Source organism: Triturus cristatus, chromosome 12, assembly GCF_964204655.1.
Source record: "Triturus cristatus chromosome 12, aTriCri1.1, whole genome shotgun sequence".
NCBI classification, from domain to species: domain Eukaryota; kingdom Metazoa; phylum Chordata; class Amphibia; order Caudata; family Salamandridae; genus Triturus; species Triturus cristatus.
In genome coordinates, this window is record NC_140595.1 from 860,123,052 (window position 1) to 860,145,747 (window position 22,696).

At 47.7% G+C, this 22,696-nt stretch overlaps 1 protein-coding gene across 1 annotated transcript in view; it reads left to right on the forward strand.

Moving 5' to 3' along the window:
* The first annotated feature begins 869 nt into the window (after window positions 1-869).
* Window positions 870-22,696, forward strand: part of LOC146783121 (uncharacterized) — a 29,792-nt gene continuing 7,965 nt past the window's right edge. The window contains exon 1 of the mRNA XM_085637087.1: window positions 870-1,004. The gene's annotated coding sequence lies outside the window, so the exon portion shown is untranslated. The remainder of the gene's footprint in view (window positions 1,005-22,696) is intronic.

The following is a 22,696-nucleotide window of genomic DNA, read 5'->3' on the forward strand; positions in this document are numbered from 1 at the left end:
GGATAAACACGGGGGGGCTGGAGAATAATGATGGAGACACAGGGGCTGGAGAATAATGATGGATAAACACGGGGAGCTGGAGAGTAATGTTGGGAGACACACGGGGACTGGAGAATAATGATGGTGACACAGGGGACTTGAGAATAATGATGGAGACACACAGGGGCTGGAGAATAATGATAGAGACACACGGGGGCTGGAGAATAATGATAGAGACACACGGGGGCTGGAGAATAATGATGGAGACACACGGGAGCTGAAGAATAATGATGGAGACACACGGGGGCTGGAGATTAATGATAGAGACACACTGGAGAATAATGCTGGAGACACGAGGGGGCTGTAGAATGATAGAGACACACTGGGGCTTGATGCTCGTCTGCAGGCTCTTGAAAGGTCAGTTCCGGGCCGTTTTACAATTAAATGACGTTTACTTGATTAAGCAGCGTCTGGCTTTAGTGGGTTTATTTTAGGTGATTGTTGCTCCTTTTCACTGCTTCGTTTTTTGCTCCCTGTCTTTATGTTTTTTGGTTGAATTTAGCCTTCGGTGGCATCAGAAAATACCAGATCACTACAATCAGAGTAAAATGCATTTAACATGCACTTCCGGGTACGCGTCAGCAGAGTCAGCATCCGTCGGAGATTCAGATAAGCACAAGCTTCCTCCTCGTGATCTTGGTTTCCTTTTCCGGGTCAGCATCAGCGGAGTCAGCACCACCTGAGAATGCTCATAAGTCCCCACCTGTTCCTCGCGATCTTGGTTTACATTTCCGGGTCAGCAGCGTCGGAGAATGCTGGGAAGTCCCAGAGACATCCCCTTTTTGGGCTGGTCGCATGTTTGCTTCATCAGCGATACGGACTGCAGCTGACGCACGACGTCATTTCCGGCCGCTGCCTCTGCTTCCGGTCTGCGGCAGGGAGGAAGGAGCCGTGTGCCTGTGTCCAGTGCTTCCTTCTCCACCCTCAGCCCCCGGAGTAGAAGAGCCCGGAGATGTCTGCACATGGTAAGGATCTCACTCCTTCTGCACGGAGGTCAGGGCCCAAAGCAGGGGTTTCATTCCTCCTCTTCGCCCCATCATGGCACTCAGCCCTCACCCCATTATTATAATACCCCATCCCTCCTCACCCCATTATTATACCCCAGCCCCCTCGTCTCCCCTCTTCCTCACCCTTTTATTGTACCCCAGCCCTCCTCACCCCCACTCCATTATATTCCAGACCCCTCTTCCTCACCCCCACTCCATTATTATATCCCAGCCCCCTCTTCTCTCCTCTTCCTCACCCTGTTATTGTACCCAGCCCTCCTCACCCCTACTCCATTATTATACCCCAGCCCCCTCGTCTCCCCTCTTCCTCACCCCGTTATTGTACCCCAGCCCTCTTCACCCCCACTCCATTATACCCCAGCCCCCTCGTCTCCCCACTTCTCACCCCGTTATAGTACCCCAGACCTCCCTCACCCCATTATTATACCTCAGCCCCCTCATCTCTCCTCTTCCTCACCCCGTTATTGTACCCCAGCAGTCCTCACCCCCCACTCCATTATTATACCCCAGCCCGTAATGTGCGCTCGTATAACAAAAACTATCCATATTATAATAACAAACACTATGTTACCCCTACATCATTACGGGAGCGTCAACGTAAACCATAACAGGACAATAAAAAGACTCTGACCGCAAACCAATAAATTAAAATAAATTCAAACTGTCCTAATTCTACAAGGTGTATGGACTTCAAGGCTATCAGCTATCTCTTAGAACATATAAACAAGAGGAAGAGCATAGTTCAATACGTTTTAAAAGGAAACGAGAGAAAGGAGAGGAGTATATATAGTGCGAGTGCACCTGTGATTCTGATACATATAACTTGTATAAATCATACCAATTACTTTGCGCTTTATAGCCACTTGTCTCATTTCCGATATATACAGATAAACCGTCACTTGTCTATGTAATACTAATTTACAGACATAATTGTAATTCATTCTCTAATATTTTACACATTATATTTATGTGACATACATTTGTTTTCATGGCTATACAGATCCTCTCGATCCATATCTGGTGGAATTGTGTTGACGGTTATAGTAAGTACATACCTCTAAACCAACACATTATCAATGTTCCTATATTAATCCCAGTCTTAGGTGAAGCCTCACCCATCTGCTTGTTACAATATTACAAGAATTTGTGTCATCAAGTTTCATAATAGAGCCACCCACTCGTACTTGTTCTTATTAGTACTTGAATATCCATGGGCCAACATTTGTACAGATTAAACAACAAGTTACAATAAATTCCAAACACTAACAGCTCAAGAAATACTGTAGCTCAGAATCGATGTTAATACCTTGTTCTACGGCACGCAGTTTTAAAATCCATCGCGCCTCACATTGGTGAACCCTGAGTTCTCTGTTCCCTCCACGACTATCGCTCAGTATATTCTGTATACCATGGAAAGTAAAAGATAAGTTACCACTTTGACTCGGGCATTCATGTGCATGATTGACTAAAGGATATCTTAGATCCAATTTTTTAAGAGCTCTAAAATGTTCTGAAATACGGTCTTTTAAGCATCTAATTGTGCTGCCTATATATACCTTCATACATTTACACCGAATGGCATAGACAACCTATTTCATTGAACAGTCAATATGTTGACAAATACTGTACTTAACAGAGCCATTGTATTAAAAGTCGATTTTACCATGCTCTGCGAATTTACACATACTAGAATGGCCACACCTAAAGGATCCCATATTAAGTTTGTGTAGCCAAGTCCGTTCACTGGTTTTTATCCTTGGATAATTTGGGCTGATCAGACTACGAAGGGTAGTTCCCTTGTGATATGAAATGCTTGGGTATTTATGAATATGTGAACTTATAGTTTGATCTAAAGTTAATAAGTGCCAGTGCTTTTTGAGTATATTCTAGATCGTATGGGACCAAGGATGATAATTGGTCACTAGTCTCAAGCGCTGGCCACTGCTACTGTTCCTCCTAACTTTAGTTTCAGAGTGTCACATCTCTGCAGCTTCAAGGATCTTTATTTTGCCTTGTATATGGTGTCAATATCATAGCCTCTAGCCAAAAATCGTGACTCCAATACCTAGCACAATTACTAAAGTCCTCATCACTGCTACAGTTCCTACGGGCCCTATATACTTCCCCATATGGTATAGCGTTCACTTGTGCCTTTGGGTGAGCACTCGTTGCATTCAATGTTTAGTTGCAGGAAGTACTTTTTCTGTATAGTCTGCTGTTGATTTGTAAATGTAATGTAAATGTAGTTGAGCTTATATAGCGCACAGCTACCCGCTGTGGGTTTCCCGGCGCTTGCTTAGGGAACCCGTCCTGGTATTCCCCTGTGAGATAGCAGGGTATCCACAAGGTGAAAGTCAGGCATCCCGCCGCGAGGGGCCGTTGTGGAGATTAAGCAAGCTATTGCCCGAAGTCGCAGAGTGTGAACCCGTGAGTCGAGGAGGCACCGGGGCGAGAATTATCGAGTCCGTGGAATTTTTAGCCCAAGATCCGCCGAGGCGGGGAATTGAACCCTGGTCCAGGACCGATCTCAGCTTCCGGGTCTGCCGCCTCTAACCCCTGAGCCACACTTCTCCACCCCTGAGCCACACTTCTCCATACTGATTTTACCATCAGCCACAAATCATTCGGTATCCAGAAATACAATTCTCTCTTTGTTAGATGACATAGAATGACATATTACAGTCATTGTTATTGATGTGGTTAAAAAATTCCAATAAGTCTTCATCGCTACGTGTCCAGATGATAAAACAGTTGTCTATATACCTGCCGTAATATACAATGTATTCTTGTCGTTTGGCACCCGAAGGGCCCCAGATATGCGCCTCCTCAAACCTCCCCATAAATAGGCAGGCCAAAGACGGCGCAAACCCCCCACTCCATTATTATACCCCACCCCCCTCGTCTCCCCTCTTACTCACCCCTTTATTGTACCCCAGCCCTCCTTGACTCCTCCTCACCCCATTTTTTTTTTTATTAATCTGTTTATTGTAAAGAGAAACAAATCAAAAGACATAACTAAAAACAACCAAATGCAAAATAAACCATCATCCAAAATGTACAGTGTACAATAACTGAAAAGTGGTCACTGTCACCCCAAATAATTAAAAGCAGTCCCAAAGGTGCAGTCCAGTGGAGCTCGATTGAAGGACACCTATTCATAGACAGTCTCTGGGTGCACAATTACAATGTTTCGTTATCGTCTGTAAACGGGGAGGTATCCGTAAAAGGAGCACATAGCCAGCCTCTGCTCTTGTTCCAGGGGGCCCAGATTTTCATCTATTTACCCGGGCATCCTCTACTTTCATACACCACTCGCTCAGCCTGCATGCACCAATACATGTTGGACTCCCAGTCAGCACATGTCAAAACAACCCCTCCCTTCCAAGCTCTGGCTATATTGCGTTTCGCAACCATGCAACCCAAAGTGACCCATAAACGCTCTGGCCTAGATCGATCAGTGGCGTCCCAGATGTTCAAGAGGCACAGCTTTGGGGTGGTTTCCACCTCTTTACAGCAAGTTTGAGACATTACAGCGATGACTTCTGCCCAATAGCCCTGAAGAGCTGGGCAATCCAACCATTGGTGTAGATATGTGCCGACCTGGCCACAACCACGGGGACATAGCGGAGATACTAGAAGACTCATCTTAACCAGCACAGAGCTTGTATAATAGGTCCTATGTAACAATTTGAGTTGAACCAATTCAAAGCGGGGGGAACACATTGCAACCTCACGTGGCAATGCCAGAGCTTCCCTCCACTCCTCGTTGGTTATCTCACCCACATCAGAGCACCACTTTGTACAGACTTTATCAAGGGGGTCGGGTGAGTTGTTGAGAATCTTACGGTATGTGAGAGATATGGCCTTCTTGGGGAGATAGTCATCCAATTGCCTGTCTTCCAAAGGGGAAGACTCCGGCAGGTCCTCACCTCTAGGAAGAACCTTAGTCAACACACTCCGTACCTGCAGGTAGCGGAATGTTTCTCCATCACTTAATTGGTACTGTCGCTGCAAATCACTGAAAGACACCACGTTACCCCTCACCCACAAGTCGCCCACCCTAGACAAGCCTATCAAGTCCCATTTATCAAAGCCAGGTTGCCGCCCGAGCACATTCAGGCGAAAGGAGTCAAGTAATGGGGTCACCTGCATAATTTTGCCCTTCCATCCCAGCCCAACATTTGCCTTATGCCAGACTGAGACCGTCGTGGTGGTCGGAGTGAATTTGGGCTCTAATTTCGACCCCCCCCCCGTAGAGCGCCCTCAAATACGTCCCAGGAACGTATGAGTGCGATATGCGTGCGGCAACTTCCGCCCCCTTTGCCACACATGACTCCTAGATAAACGAAATAGCCAGGGGAGCCCAGTGTCAGACTCAGATCATGAACCACTGTGGTGCCACAAATGACGGGGGGGGGGGGAGAACCAATCCTTACTAAGTCCAAAGAACAATCACCTCGCCGGTCGCTGTTGCACACCGGGAGGGCCTCCTCTGGTCGCAGTCCAACAAAGCCTCCTAGTAGAGGTGATGGAAAATCCTCTCAGCGCCCTCCGCCCCTATCGGAATACGGCAAATTTACTAAATAGTGGTCAGAGAGTGGCCCAGGCCCTGGAGGTCAGACGCAGAGTTCCAGGGGGGGGCGGCGGGAACCTGGATCTGGTCCCCAGCACTCACCTCTCCTCGCGTGCATGATCGGCCAGAGTCCCAGCCCCCAGGCCTGCACAAGCAATGTCTGTTGTGCCTCTTGTTAGCAATTGCCACTATCGGAGCCGTGAATCCGCTCAGTACACTTGGGCCTCAAGGGTCCCCTGGTCTGTCGCTTCCAGGCGCCGTAGAACTCCGCCAATTCAGCCTCCGCGTTCAGACCGGGCCGTGGTCTGCAACCCCCCGCGGAGCGCCGTGCGACGCCACGGCCGATGTTGTGCCTCCGCAGCGGGCCTGGACAGCAGGAGCAAGTTCTCAATGCTCCGGTCGCCGATTCATTTCGTTCAAGCGGCCGTGAGTAACCCGGTCGCTAGTGTCTGGGCACTTGAAACAGATTATTTTATCGGATGAGGGGGATTATTGTTGCGGCAGTGCTCGGAGCTCTAACCAAGGACGGCCATTTTGGGTGCAGGCAAGCCACGTCCCCCTCTCCCCATTATTATACCCCAGCCCCCTCGTCTCCCCACTTCCTCACCCCGTTATTATACCCCAGCCCTCTCGTCTCCCCTCTTCCTCACCCAGTTATTGTACCCCAGCCCTCCTCACACCCCACTCCATTATTATACCCCAGCCTCCTAGTCTCCCTTCTTTCTCACCCGGTTATTGTACCCCAGCCCTCTACACCCGACTCCATTATTATACCCCAGCCCCCTCGTCTCTATTCTTCCTCACCCTGTTATTGTACTCCAGCCCTCCTCACCCCACTCCATTATTATACCGCAGCCCCCTCATCTCCCGTCTTCCTCACCCCGTTATTGTACCCCAGCCCTCCTCACCCCCACTCCATTATTATACTCCAGCCCCCTCGTCTCCCCTCTTCCTCACCCCGTTACTGTACCCCTGCCCTCCTCACCCCCACTCCATTATTATACCCCAGCCCCCCTCGTCTCCCCTCTTCCTCACCCTGTTATTGTACCACAGCCCTTCTCAACCCCCACTCCTATATTATACCCCAGTCCCTCTCGTCTCCCCTCCGAGGCACAAGAAAAGAGAAAAAAACGCATAAAACAAGAAAGGGGGAAACATTCTGACCCTCTAGGCCTGTCCCACAAGGACACGCAGGGCCCAAAAAATATTTTTTTTTTAAAAAAGGCGAGATTCGCGCACCCAGTAAGAAATTCCGGCCGGAAAAAAAAAAAAAAAACACGTGGGCCAGGTCCCGGGGGCAGAGAAAAAAAAGTGTGGGTGGGCCCCAATCCCCCACACCGCCCCGGGCCCCGCCACCTCCCTGGGGCTTTAATTTTTAACGTGGGGGGCATCCAAGCCCCAGGGACCGCCACCCCCGGGCCTTTAATTAATTAAGTAGCGTGGGTACAAGGCCCACCGCTGCCCCGGGGACCGCCACCCCTGGGGCTTTTTAAAAAAAAATATTCCTGTGTGGGGGGCACTAAATATTTAAATTAGGGGGTCCGTGATGGACCTCCAATCCCCGGGGACCACCACCCCCTGGGGCTTTGTAGATGTTGGGAGGGGGACCACGCGGCTCCCCTCCTGGAGCCTTTGATGGCCCTGGGGACCGCCACTCCCCAGGGCCAGCTCCTGCAGTGTCCCAGGGTGCCCACCCCCGGGGCACTGCTGTTTGCTATGGCAGGGCAGGAGCCGCGAGGCTCCTGCATTGGTTTTTGGAAGAGAGAGCAGGAAACCTGGTCTCTCTTCCAAAGACGATTGCTTTTCCACACGGGGAGCTGCATCTTAGCAGCTCCCCGTGTGGAAAAGCAATGCCGGCTCCCTTAGGATTCGGGGAGCTGGCAGGACCGTGGGGGGATTGGAGACCCCCCATGGTCTCCAACGGAGAGGGCCAGCCCCGGGGTATGGAGTCCCAAGGCTATTAGTGGCCACGCCGCCCCTAAAAAAAAAAAGGCCATGCCCCAAGGGATGGGGTCCCCGGGGCCGATTATGGCCTCGGGAGGGGGCCCACGCGGCCCCCTTCCAAATTTTTTGGAAAAAAAATTGGGACAGGCTCTGGGGGATGGGGTCCTCAGGGCCAATAATATTAGGAAAGAAGGGGGGGTCGGGGCGCACAGCCCCCCTTCTTAAAAAAGAAAAAAATTAAAGACCGACATCGTGACGGAGGCCACGCCCCCTCCTTGCAGCACTTTGCAAACGCGCCCCTGGCGCGTTTGCAGAAGGGGAATTAATTCCCCTTGAATACTGGGGGTCCCTGGGGGCCAACTAGCCCACCAGGAACCCTCCAGTATGTGTCAGGGGGCTGCATTGCAGAGAGGTGTTCTGATGGCGCGCCCTTTTTTACACCTCTGCAACGCAGCTCTTTGGCGCTTAATGGAGGTAGCTGGTGGGCTACTTGCACCCCAGGGACCCTCAGGATTCAAGGGGAGTTAATTCCTCAACTGAAAACGGGGCACGTTTGCACAGTGGTGAAGGGAGGTTGCGGGGCCTGAGGTGCCATGTGTGCAAACACGCCTTGTGGTGCGTTTTAAGTTGAGGAATTAATTCCTCTTCAATCCTGAGGGTCCCTGGGGGCCAACTAGCCCACCAGGTACCTCCAGTAAGCGCCACGGAGCTGCGTTGCAGAGTGTTGCAAAAAGGGGCATGGCCTCTGAACACCTCTCTGCAACGCAGCTCTCTGGCCCATACTGAAGGTACCTGGTGGGCTAGTTGACCCCCAGGGACCCTTAGGATTGAAGGGGAATTAATTCCCCAACTTAAAAAGCGCCACAGGGAGTGTTTGCAGACATGTCACCTCAGGCCATGCCCCCTTCCTTCACCATTGTGCAAACGCGCCCTGTGGCGAGTTGTAAGTTGAGGAAATAAATTCTTTCAATACTGAGGGTCCCTGAGGGGCAAATAGCCCAACAGGTATCTCCAGTATGCGACAGGGAGCTGCGTTGCAGACAGGTGTTCAGCGGCCACGCCCATTTTTACACCTCTCTGCAGCGCAGCTCTGTGGCGCTTACTCGAGGTACCTAGTGGGCTAGTTTGACCCTAGGGACCCGTAGGATTCAAGGGGACTTAATCTCTCAACTTAGAACGGCCACAGGGTGCGTTTACACAGTGGTGAAGGGAACGGACGGGACCTGAGGTGACGTGTGCAAACACGCCCTGTGGCGTTTTTTAAGTTGGGGAAATAATTCCCCTTCAATCCTGAGGGACCCTGGGGGCCAACTAGCCCACCAGGTGCTTCCAGTAAGTGCCACTGTGCTGTGTTGCAGAGAGGTGGTCTAGCCAATGCCCCTTTTTTACATCTCTGCAACGCAGCTCTGTGGCGCTTACTGGAGGTACCTAGTGGGCTAGTTTGACCCTAGGGACCCTTAGGATTCAAGGGGACTTAATTTCCCAACTTAGAACAGACACAGGGCGCGTTTACACAGTGGTGATGGGAGGGGACAGGGCCGGAGGTGACGTGTGCAAACACGCCCTGTGGCGTGTTTTAAGTTGGGGAATTAATTTCCCTTCAATCCTGAGGGCCCCTGGGGGCCAACTAGCCCACCAGGTGCTTCCAGTAAGCGCCACTGTGCTGTGTTGCAGAGAGGTGGTCTAGGCCGTCCCCCTTTTTTTACATCTCTGCAACGCTGCTCTTTTGAGCTTACTGGAGGTACCTGGTGAGCTAGTTGACCCCCAGGGACCCTCAGGATTGAAGGGTGAGTTGTAAGTTGGGGAATTAATTCTCTTTCAATACCGAGGGTCCCTGAGGGGCAACTAGCCCAACAGGTATCTCCAGTTTGCGACAGGGAGCTGCGTTGCAGACAGGTGTTCAGAGGCCACGCCCATTTTTACATCTCTCTGCAATGTAGCTCTATGGCGCTTACTGGAGGTACCTGTATTTCTATTTATTTTCTATTTAGGGAGTTTTGTAAAGCGCATGGTGACGCACAGCGGCGTGTCCCCGCGCTAAGGAGCGGCTGCTAACTGCAACCTACAGAAGTGGAATACTTTACTGTTCGAATAGTGTAGTTTTGAGCTTGGCTCTAAAGATTAGTTCAGATGGTTCGAGACGCAATATTAAGGGTAATGTGTTCCATCTGACGGCTGCAAGGTACCTAAAGGATCTTCTGCCCATCCGTGCTCTGGACACCTTGGGGACAACAAGGCGTCCCGAGCCAGAAGATCTGAGGGAGCGGGACGGTTCATAAGGTGTCAGCAGTCCTTTCAAAGGGAGAGGAGACCTCCCGTTGATGATCCGATGGCACATGCAGAGTGCTTTGAAATCAACCCTACTTCTGATCGGGAGCCAGTGCAAGGACCGAAGGGCCACCGAGGATGCGGCTCTTCTGGGTAGTCTAAGTACTAGCCTAGCAGCGGCATTCTGTAGGACCTGTAAACGGCTCAGATTCTTCTTCGGAGTCCCTAGATAGAGGAGGTTGCCATAGTCCATCTTTGAGGTGACTAGTGCATGCACAAGGGTTTGACGGGCCTTTACAGGTAAAAACTTCAATGCCTTCCTGAGACTTTTGAGGGTCCCAAAGCATGATCCGACCACCCGGTTGATCTGAGGGCCGAAGGTCAGGTCGGAGTCGAACCAAATGCCCAAGTTCTTTGCTTTCAGGCATGGGATAGGCGTTGAGCCAAGGCATGGAGGCCACCATGCCGACGTCCACGCCGATCGGTCTCCCCCTACGACAAGCACCTCGGTCTTATTTCCGTTAAGCTTAAGGCAGTTTGCGGACATCCAGGCAGCTAGGTCTTGCATACAGGCTCTGAAGATGTCCGCCGAAAGATCGGGTGCGCGCGACAGGGAGATCACCAACTGCGTGTCGTCGGCATAGGAAACCATTCGGAGGCCGTAGCTCTCTACCAAGGAGGCAATCGGGGCTACGTAGAGATTAAAAAGTGTTGGGCTCAGGGACGAGCCCTGCGGCACCCCCTGGTCCAGAGCAATTCGCTCAGAGTAATAGTCACCCTGCCTCACTTGGAAGCCTCGGCCTGCGAGAAATGAATAAATCCATTTCAACGCTGCCCCTCTCACCCCACCTTTGCTCAGACACTGTAGCAAGATGGAATGTGCCACAGTGTTGAACGCCGCGCTAAGGTCTAAAAGGATGAGAGCCATGGTTTGACCCTCGTCAGCACCCTGCCTGAGAGTTTCGGAGGCCGTAAGAAGGGCAGACTCGGTGGAGTGGCGTGGCCGGAACCCGAATTGAGTCGGATGAAGAAGGTTACTGTCCTCCACATATTTCATTAGCTGCTTATTTGCCACCTTCTCTGCTACCTTCGAAAAATATGGCAGGAGAGAGATGGGGCGTAAGTTATCCAGCTTATCGAGGCCAATGTTAGGCTTCTTGCGGAGGGGAAGCACCACAGCCTGTTTCCAGTCCACAGGTAGAGAACTGGATCGAAAGGAGACATCTAGCAAATGCCTGATGTAAGGTTCCAGTGTCTCTATGCTGTCACTCAGCCTTTTTGGGGAAGCAGGATCGCGTGGGGAGCCAGATCTGACGGATCTGCAGATTTTAACGAGATCCTCCGATAGAGGAGTGGTGAAATGAAGTAGCAGATCTGAGTCCGCTTCAGCTCCTGCTAAATCTGCAGGTTCTTCCGCTAAGGGTAGCGTGTCGGGAAAAGCAGAGTAAATCTTGCGCACTTTGTCTCCGAAGTAGTTAGCAATGCGATTGCATGCTGTTACTGAGTGATCTTCATCTCGAGTAACGGTTATTGGGGTGGAAAGGGATTTATATATGCTAAACAATTCCCTAGCCGAGTTTTCAGCCACGTGAATTTTATCTGCATAGTAGGTGGCTTTTTCTATACGGATTTTATTATGATAGGATCGTCGTTTTGTGAGGTAAGCCTCTTTCATCCGATCATCATAAGCCATTCTCCATTGTCTTTCTGCTCGTTTGCAGTCCCTTTTGGCACAGCGCAGCGCCTCGCTGAACCAGGGAGCAGTTCTTTGTCTGTGGACAGCTTTATTAGACCATCCCAATGGGGCTGTGTGGTCCAGAGCAGCCGTGATACTGTCATTCAGCAATTTATTTGCCGCTGTCACGTCATTTCCTCCTGGGGGCCCTTCCACGGTAAGAGCCTTATTAAACTCTTGCAGGGAGAATCTTGCCCACCTACGTCGAGGGTAGTTAAGAGGGGTGGGAGCGCTAGCTATATGCTTAGACAAGTAAATAGTAAACGGAACGAGAAAATGATCTGTCCAGGGCAAGGGCACTGGGGGAGCGGCTAAAACACCCTCCCAATTGGCGAATATTGGGTCGAGCAGGTGCCCACGGTTGTGTGTTGGCAGCTGACCTTTTAGCTCTAGCTGTAGGGTGTGAAGTTCTTCCCGGAACTCCACTGCTCCTTTGTCTAGTGCGTCTTGCAGGTGTATATTTAAATCTCCCAACAGCAAAAACTTGTCCCTTGGGGCTAGTTGACCCCCAGGGACCCTCAGGATTGAAGGGGAATTAATCCCCCAACTTAAAACGGCTACAGGGCGTGTTTGCACACATGTCACTTCACGCCCCCTGCCTCCCTTCACCACTGTGCAAACGCGCCCCGTAGTGCGTTTTAAGCGGTAGTTTTAATCTCCCTGCCCTATTATGTATTAGGGCCTTACAGAGGAGGTCATGCTAATCACAGGAGTACCCCAACACCTAGTGTTCCCTAGTGTATGTAGGTGTTTTAAATGTATTCTAAGTGTGTTTTAGCATAGCACTGGCTCTAGGCCTGGTTAGTCAGTCAGTTACCACCAGTACCCCACTGAAAAAGTTGTGGGCACAGGATAATTTTGGAACAAGGCCCCTTTCTGCTCCTCTGCTTCTTCCTGCACTTTTCTTCGTCTTTCTGGACGTCTGTTGCTTCGTTCTGCATTTCCTTTGCTTCTTTCTGTGCGTTTTTTCTTCTTACTTCACATGTCCTACCTCTGTAGGCATAGTTAGAAACTAGCATTTGAAAAACCTTTGAAATTCACTGAAAAAACCATAGGTTTCAGGCACGTTATAGTTAGAAATTAGCATTTAAAAAAACCTTTGAAATTCACTGAAAAAAACATAGGTTTTATGGGTGTTATAGTTAGTTGGACATTTCACTCGTACAAAACCATAGAAATTCCTCTGCTATAGTTAGTTCTGCTAACTATAACTCGCGCCCCCGCAATGCACTGCTGATGACGTTGCATATTACATCACTCATGACATGGTCAGTAACATTACTGATGACATCATCCAGTGACTGTTTCTGTAAAGTGTAAATATGTTTAATATATATAGGGAAAGACGTATTAAAGAATGAGTGGGTGTATAAGTGTCTGAATGGATGATTTAGTAGGTGCGTGACTGACTCTATAAGTGAGTGATTAAACGTATCTTACTGAATACATGGGTTAGTGACTAAACTGTGTGAATGTCTGTATCAGTCTGTCTGTTGGTGTGTAACCAGCTGTATGGGTTTGTGAATAGCTACATGAGTGTCTATATGTGTCATTGATTGGTTATCTTGAGTATCTGTATGGGTGACTGAGTGTTTATGTGGGTGGGATGTGTGTCACTCTGTGCATAGATGTGTGAGTGGGTGATTCATTGGGTGCATTCTTTCAAGAGTGCACCTGTGATGGACTGTATGGTTGGGTGAGTGTGTGTATGGGTGTGTTAGTGAGTGAATGTATATCTCAGTGGTACATGTGTGAGTAACTACATATGTGAAAGGCAGTGTATGTGTGTTGGAGTATATAAATGGCTATAAGTGAGTTTGTGATTCTGAGAGTGGATGTATGGATGACTGTGCTTGTATCAGTGATTGTATAAGAGCGTAAGAATGTGCTAGTATTTTTATGAGTGATTGAGCTGGTTTGTGTATAACTGTATAGGTGAGTAAATGGTAGTGTGATTAATTATTTGCATGACTGACTAGGTGCGTGAGTACCTCTATGAATGAGTAGTGGTGTGTGTGTTTATATAGGTGTATGAGTGCATATGATAGTCCTGTACTGAGTGACCTTTAGTATGAGTGACTGTACGGGTGAGTGAGTGGATGTGTGTGTAAACCTAAGAATCAGTGAGCGTGTATGTAGTTATTGCTGTTGGAGTGTCTATGGTTTTGAGAATGGCAGTCTGTAATTTAGAGTGGGTGTATCAAAGGTTATATTCGGGTGTGACAAGATGCATACATTTATCACATAGATGATGTCATCAGTGATGTCACTGACCATGTCATGAGTGATGTAATATGCATCTAACTATAACATCCATGAAACCTATGTTTTTTTCAGTGAATTTTTAAGGTTTTTTAAATGCTAATTTCAAACTATAATGTGCCTGAAACCTATGTTTTTTACAGTGAAATATATATATAAACATCAAAAGAGCAGGCTGGTTCACCGAGGAACTGCACTGTACAAAATGCAACTGCCGGCAACTAGAAAGGAATTGGCGCTTCAGCAAAAAGACAAAATACTGCACCGCCTTCAGGACCTCTCTCAACCAGTACCACTGACTCCTGAGAGAAACAAAGAAGAATGCCCTAGCAGACCACACTGAAGCCAGCGCTAACCACAGCAAGGAACATTTGGCCATCGTGAAGGAGTTCACCAATCCTGTAGCTACCAATACGATATTACACTCTCCCAGGAACTACGCGACTGCCTTGCTGACTTCTTCCATGACATGGTCTTGCCCATTTACGAAAACTTTGAACAGCAGCCCCCCCCCCCCACTGCCGACAGCATCAATCCGCTCACACCCTTGCACACAGACCTCGAACACTTGCTCTCCTGCTGGGACCTACTCACCACGCAAGACACCATCTCCATCATGAACTCTGTGCACTCAGGAGCACCCACGGACCCTTGCTTCCACCAAGTCTTCAACCTCGGAAGCCAGACATTCTGCGACGAGCTCAGGAAGGCCCTGAACATCGCCTCGGCCTCCTTCCCTGGGACTGGAAACACGCTGAAGTGAGGCCCCTCCTGAAAAAAACATCTGCTAAACGAAAGAACTACCGACTCATCTATCTCTGCTCCCCTATGTAGCAAAAGTCCTTGAAAAGGCGATCAACCAGCAACTCATCCACCTCCTAGAAGACCACAACCTCTTGGATCCCACCCAATCTGTATTTCGATTTAACCACAGCACCGAGACAGCCCTGATTGCAGCCACAGATGACATCAGAGCCTTCCTGGATAGCACACAAATGGCAGCCCTCATCCTCCCAGACCTGTCAGTCGCTTTTGACACCGTCTACCATCACACACTGATCAACAGACTCAACCACATCGGAATCCAGGGATATGCCCTCAAATTGATTGCATGATTCCTCTTTGTAAGAGCCTAGATCTGTCCCCCACAGAGCCCAAGAAGATCATCTGTTCCCCAAGGATCATCCTTCAGCCCTTCCCTCTTCAACACCTACATCACTCCCCTGGCAAACAGTTAGATCACATGGACTCAACATAATCTTCTACGCCAACGACACCCAGCTCATCTTTCCACTGTCCGAAGATCCCTCCACCACCAAAGCTAACTTCCACAGATGCATGATGAACGTCACTGACTGGATGAAGGACAACTGTCTCAAACTCAACGTAAACAAGACGGAAGTCCTCATCTTTGGGAACACCTCGCCATGGAACCACCCATGGTGGCCTGCGGAACTTGGCCCGCCCGCAACCTCTGCATCATCCTGAATAGCAAGCTATCCATGAAGAAACAAGTCAACAAGGTCTCATCCGCCATGCTTCCACACCCTTTGCATGCTCTGCAAGATCTTCAGGTGGCTCCTAGTAAACACCAGATGAACTGTCACACAGGCCCTTATCGCCAGCAGACTGAACTACGGGAACACACTCTACGAAGGAATCACTGGACGCCTCATGAAATGTCTCCAGACAATGCAAACCTCAGCTGCAAGACTCCTACTTGACCTCCCCAAAAGCACTCGCATCACACCCCATCTCAAGAAACTACACTGGCTCCCGATTTATAGAGATTCCAGTTCAAAGATGCTGACCCACGCTTACAAGGCCTTGCAAAACCAAGGGCCAGCATACATCAACAAATGCTTGACCTTTCACCAACTGACCAGACACTTTCGATCTGCTTCCTTCTCTCTCGCAGACACCCCACAGATCCATTAAACCAACAGCAGGGGATGCTCCTTTTCGCACCTGGCAACCAAGGTTTGCAACAACCTCCCCCTACACCTCAGGACCGCACCGTCGCTCCAACAATTGAGTTAAGAACAAAAGACCTGGATGTTCAAATGATCAAACCTCCACGTAGTAGTCAACATCTCTAATGCCCCGAGGCCCTCATGGGTGATATGCTGCGCTTCATAAATGATTGATTGAGTCCCACTGATCTCCCTAATTAATTTAAAGGTTACGGTCAAGGATGAGTAGGTTCTGGTCACAAAACCACCGCCAGAGACTGGTGTCATGTCTCCCGGCTCCAATAACATCGGTCAAGATGACTGAGCACCTTACTTGGGAAGCATCGTATTGTATAGGAGTATGCTCAAATTGTATCATTCCTATGATTATTAACAGGAAATACAAGAAATACATAAACTCAAAATATGAGAGTATGCTGGGCCATGTAACGGTACATGTAATTAGTGTTGCCGATGCCACTAACCTGTAGTCCGGCTAGGCTCAATCCACAGGAGCGACGATAAGTTCTCCACTCTCCTCAAGACAAGTTACGAATGTAAGAGCTAAAATCACCCACACCCATAAACTGACATAAGGAGATGTGGGGATTAGAAACCAGGGTGTGTCACTTCTAAATCCCCCAGCCGGTTCCCTCAGGATGGACCAAAGAACAGGAAGAGTGGTAACCTACAGAAAGGCAAAGAAATAATTATAAAACCCGTTTCCCCACTTCTGCTTAAATATACCATTAATTCAGGGTCTACTGAGTGCTTGCTCGATAGAAATAAAATATTCCTTACCGGCTGGACATCTCTTGAAGCCACATATGGAATCCACACGTTGTTTAGAGCACTGCAGGTAAATAACTTCTTTACTTGCAGCAGTAGCAGGCTTCACCAAAAGTAAAATGTTGAAGAAATGATAAGGAGGCTGGTAGGTAAATAAATGAATCCAAAAAGTATAACAGCCTATAAAAATAAGCGCTGTTTCAGGGATTTACCTGTGCAGCACAGCGTATATTTCAATAAGTTTCTAATGGCAAAACGGGCATTTCGCGCTTAAATGACCAAAAGCAGTTACGTGTGCAAGGCGCGTTTAAAACGTGGTAACTTTGTATCTTCTTTCAGGGTTTGGATAAGATCAAACGCGGCCGTGTCTTTCAGCTTTCAGAACATGGCCGCTGAACTTATTACCGGGGAAATTCAGGACCTGAGCAGAGATCAAACGTGACCGCGTCTTGGGTTTTCTGAACGCAGCCGCTGAAATCTTTATCGGGGAAAATCAGCGCTCGGCTAGACAACAAACGCGGCCGTGTCCTTTGCGATTTTTAGAACGCGGCCGCTGCAGCTTTCTCAGGGCAAAGAGAGGTGGGGAAAATGACGGGGAAGGAATTTGTTTGTGAGCCCGATAAACACTCACAGGCAAAGGGCAGGAAGCAATGAGCAACTTGGAACGCGGTCGCGTGCAAAAAGGGAACGCGACTGCAAGGCGTTTATTCTAGGTCGGATACCGATCTAAACTTACTGGGTCAAAACAAGAAACGCTCAGCAGGGAAGGAGAGCGCTAGGAAATATCACACTAAGGGCAATGAAAGGTTGTAGGTAGAGCGAGGATACGAGTCAGGATTCGAAAGCCAAGCAACGGCTTCTGCAGCTGGTGTGCAATTTAAAGGAGGGGAGTGTCAACAAACACCACCTCTGGCTGAGAGGGTAGGGACCGTTTTTAAAGTGTGCCTATTTCTAAAGAGCAAGCACCTAAGCTTCCCCTAGGCTCCAATGAATCGTGCATGAAGCTTGAGGTCTAACAATTAGAAACTAAGATAAATACATAATCTGCATTTACTGAATGTGCTGAAACCACAGTTAAGATCAACTGTGCCTCAAAATGATAGACATTGGCCATGATTATGAGTGCCTCGGAAAGGTATGCAATATGTATCACACCCAATAAAATCTCAAATCCTTGGATTCAGATTTGTTTTGGGTACGATGAACCGTACCTTTAACAACTTTACCGTCAAAAGTTTGCTTAATATGCAGAGTTAGGTGCTTTCTGAACCAGTTTGCATATCTTGGTATTTACTTGACGTTTTCTCTCTGGTATATTTTGGTCAGGTTTCGCCTGTCAAAATTTACTGGGTGTGTTAATCTTCGCAACACTTGCAATTGCTATTTGTTTGAAAACAGGTGTTTGCACATAGATCTCAATCATCCACCCCACTTGTAATCAGGGCCACTGCATGGTGGTAAGCATAACTCAAGATAAGGACTTAACATAGAGTATGATGGATTCTTTCTGAAATGCCTAGGACAGTATTGTGTATTTCTCCAGGGCTGTTATGAGAGAGAAATAGAGAGAGAGAGATTGTCTCCAGCAGAGTTTGATTTGAAAACAATGGGCTGGATTTATATATTGGCGGAGAGGGAAGTCCATTGCATTGGTGACGGAGTTCCCTCCCAGCCAATATAAGGGTCCACCTGCCACATTTTCATGCAGGCGGACATTGGGGTTAATCACGACAGAGACTACTCAGTCTCCGCTGTGTTTAATCCTCTCTGATGGCCCTGGAGAGTAAGGACTGTTTGAGAAATTGCTTCATGTTTCCCACTCAATTTAGATGGGCGAACATGAAGTAATTGTTTACTGTTCCTTAGCACCAGTTAAAACCTGTCGCTAAGGAACAGTAAAACCATTCTAATCCTGCTCTCCCCATAGGAGAAGCCTCCCATGGAAAGGGAAACATTGCTTTTTTTCTTTTAAAAAAGGAAGTCCCTATTCAGGATTTTCTTTTTGAAAAGAAAAAAAGAATACTGTTTGCTGTGGGGCAGCGTCCTTCAGATTCAGCCCAGCAGGAAACAGTAAAATGCATTGACAGAAACTGCCGTGATGGCGGATTCTGCCAATGCCTTTATAAGTGACCACCTTCTAGGCGGTAATTAAATCTGGCCCAATGTGCTCTCTTCAATATGGTCACCACTTAGTTCTCACTGTTTCCTGTTAGTTGAATGGAATGAGCTGCTTCCTGTAAATGGTTTCACCTTAACCCTTGTGAGGGAAGATGACCGCCCATGTCAGTGGGCGACTTAATATATGGTTGCAGCACCTATACACCAAGGCACTGACAGACTTCACAGAAACCTTAGACCCTGATGCTTCAGCATCACATAACTCGCACCTAGCAGCGGTCCTTGCTGCTGTCAGGAGTGACCTCCTAGGTTTCCTAGGACTTAATCCTGCACTCTGTTGGTGGTGCTGCTCATCCACTGCCCATCTCCCCCATGCCTCTACATAGTCCCATGTGCATTACATCCCCTCTGGGCCACCCAACTGCGATGCCAGCTGTAACTCCTTTATGTGTATCACTCACCTGCATCCATGGTGGGCTCTAAAGCTTTAAATATGCATCGGCTACCTGTTGTTAAAAACTACATTTGTGGAACACAGTTGAGCCTTCAAACTTCAGGCCAGTCGCCTGTACTGATTAAAACACTGAGTGATAAGGTGCACCATGGTTCAATGATCAACCAGCCTCAGAAAAATGCTGTTGAGTTATTCCCAGCATAGCAGACCATGCAGGTGGTGAGAAATGGTGTATTTACCCCTGTAGTGCTATCCACGTTATTTCCTTAAGCCTCCTTCTGACCCTATGCTTTTCACGGCTAGGGTTTCACATATTCCCCGATGATGCACAGTTATTGTCATTGTAATGTTCTGTCACTTTTACTAGAGGAGATTCAGTAATAGAGACAGTAGAACGTAGAGAGAGGAAAGTGAGGTGGCACCGTGAAAAGAGGACAGTGAGCTTCTGTCTAGACAGATACTGGATGGGAGAGTGCATGAGTGACTGCAACAAGGTGCCCAAGAATGTAGGAAAGGACTGAGGCATAATACTGGTGGGGGAGAAAACTGAGGAACAGACGGATGGGGAAACGTTAGCACAGCAAAAAGCAGATGTGTGGAGACCAAGACTTGCAAAATAGGTGTGCGCAAGACATGGCTGTGGAACAAGGAATGGATCTTAAGTCAGTTGAGATAGAGGTGCGTGGGGACTGTGAATTTAAAAGCTTCTAAAAAGTGACTTGCTAGATCATAAAGGCGTTTAATATTTTCATTGTTAAAGCAGATCATTTAAAATGTAAAATAACACGTGACACCATGAAGCGCGAGGATACCCTAACAGGTGATTGTGAGCTTTACAAATTAAACTTCTGAAGAACCAAAGATCTATTTGTTCATACTAAAACGAATAACTTTGGTTTCTGTTCAGTCCTGTTACCTGATTTGTTTGGGGGCACTGCCCTATATAAACAATCAGCAATAGAACATTTGTGGTGTATTACTCCTTATAGTCTCCCTACTCTGGTGCTTATACAACATGGTATTTACTTGCTCTAAGAGCAGCAGGAGTTCACTGCCATTTAATGAATAAATAAGATGGGTACTAATAAACTCTGTTTTGAGGTAAACTTAATTAAACTTAAACTATTAGATTTGGCCGTCTAGGCAGGGTCACTCTCAGATGTTTGCCTTTGGTTTCGGACCTCTTTTTTGTTGGAATTAAGAATCTGTGCACATTACCACTGCTAAAGTGCTTGTGCTCTCTCATCTAAAACATGGTAAATTGACCCACACCTTATCGGCCCATTCAATTTACGTCCACGTCCCTAGTATTTGTAGTACTACATGTACTCAGGGCCTGTAAATTAAATGCTACTACTGGGCCTGCAGCACTCCTTGTGTTACCCACTAAAGTAGCCCTTTAAAACATCTCTCAGACCCTCTACTGTAGCCTGTAGTTCAGTGTTAAACTGGCATTACGACATGCCAAAATAAACCCTTTACCAGGCCTAAACATTCCTTTTTAATACTTATCAGTTACTCCCAAAGTGAGCCCTAACAGCTCTTGGGCAGGGTGCATGCTATTTAAAAAGGACATGTGGGTTTAAGTTTTACATGTTCTGTTAAATAGTTTTTCACTATTATAAGGCCTATCTCTCCCAATATTGGGTTGCCTTATTACACTTAATACGTCAGAACTTAAGATTGGGGGCTGATAGGACAATGACATTTACACTCAAAGAATTGTCATTTAAAATCTTTTTTAATAGTCCAGTTGAATTTAAAATTGTAATCTGGAAATGCCATCTTTAGAAAGCTAGGCTTTTGTGTGCCTAAACTATTGTGACTTTCTGCCAGTGTGATGGGTCATAGAACTCCTTCTGTGCGATGTATATTCCTCCCAGACATGTGGACAAAAGGGATTTGGGTGTGACAGTATGGGCCATCCAGCCAGGATACCTGGGGCAGAACTGTACCAAACCCCCTTACACTTCAAAGGGCGTTCCCTCCTGCACACACAAAGAACTTGACATGACTTTTTTTCACCCCAGATATTTGAGAGCCACACCCAGAAAGAGCAGGCAAGTGGGCTAGGTGTTGCCTCCCACACAAAGGCTGGCATTAGGGATAAAAGGTTGCAATCTGACCCCAAATAGGATCACTTCTGGAGCTGTGTAAAACTTGGAAGGACTGCTCTTCTACCCTTTTGCTGGAAGGGCTGCCTTGCTCCTGGAAGGATGCCCTACTGCCAGAGTAAGGAAGACCGGACCTGGTCCTCGAACCTAGTGCCACCAAAGTGACTTCAAGGGCAAGTTGGCTGACATCCTATGTGAGCTTCAGGGACACAACAAGCTCCAGAGGCTTTGCACCTTGCTGCTGACCTCAGCTGGTGTGATTCCTAACCCCCCAGGTGGTGCCCTCCATGCCCAGGAACCTTGGAAGTGGTGTTGGTGGTTGTGCTGCAGCCTAACCCTAAAACATGGGACTTGAAAACATGTTTCAAGAAAAACTGCTCTGAGAACCGACAGGAAACTGGGACCCACCTGCATGCTGATCTGATGAAAGTGCATCAATAGTGGTATTGACTTTCCAGCGGCTCCCACTATGTTCTCTGCAGCAGCAAATCCTTTTTGGTGGAACGTCTTGATTAATGTATCCAGCCTTGTGGAACCATCTTAGACTAAAGGCTGTTGCCTCATCCCACTGGAAGAATCCGACTTTAAAAAAATCATCTACGTCCGAAGGTAAAATTGTTCACTGTTAGCTTGTCCAACAGTTCCCCGAAGACCTCTCCTTGGACACAGCCTGCTACCTTTCCCCACTGAAGACTTTAACTTCTCCAGGAAATCTTCAAGAATTTTAATAGTTCCAAAGGTAAGCCGCGACCATGCCCAATCCCCCTTTGTATCTGACCTGCGCTCCATTGTCGGCCTTTACTTTTGACTTTGACCCACTCTTGTACATCAAGATGCCCGCGATCGGTGCTTTGTTGTTCTTTTTGGTGCTATTTTTCACTAAAAATTGTAAAAATTCACTACTCTGGTTCTACTGATTGGATGTAATTCATTTTGGTGTCCTTTTGTTAATTATAATTTACTCTATTTTTCTAAATTGGTTTGGGATTTTTATTGTGTTGGTTTGCTGCATAAATACTTCACACATTGCCTCTAAGTTAAGCCTGACTGCTTTTGTGCCCAGATGTCAGAGGGTTAAACACAAGTGAATTTAGTGACCTTTTGTGGTTCACCCTGACATGAATTGTGGATGTTGCCTGAGTGGTGCTTCCACCCCCTAAACCAATGACCTGATTTCTAACACAAACCAACATTTAAAATTAGGTGAAGGTGGTTATTGTTTTCCTAGTTTCAAGTAAGATCTTGTAGTCCCAATATGGTTACATTGAAAGAAGGGTTTGGGGATCTGTGGTATTCAGGAATATGTCCTCAAAAGGTTATATTTATCTCTTCATATACTTTGGGTTTTGTGCTGCTGGTGTGCACATGCCTGGCCTCTGTACTCCTAATTTAAGGTGATGAGGTAATTTACAAATAATACGATAAGACATTTTGTAAATTA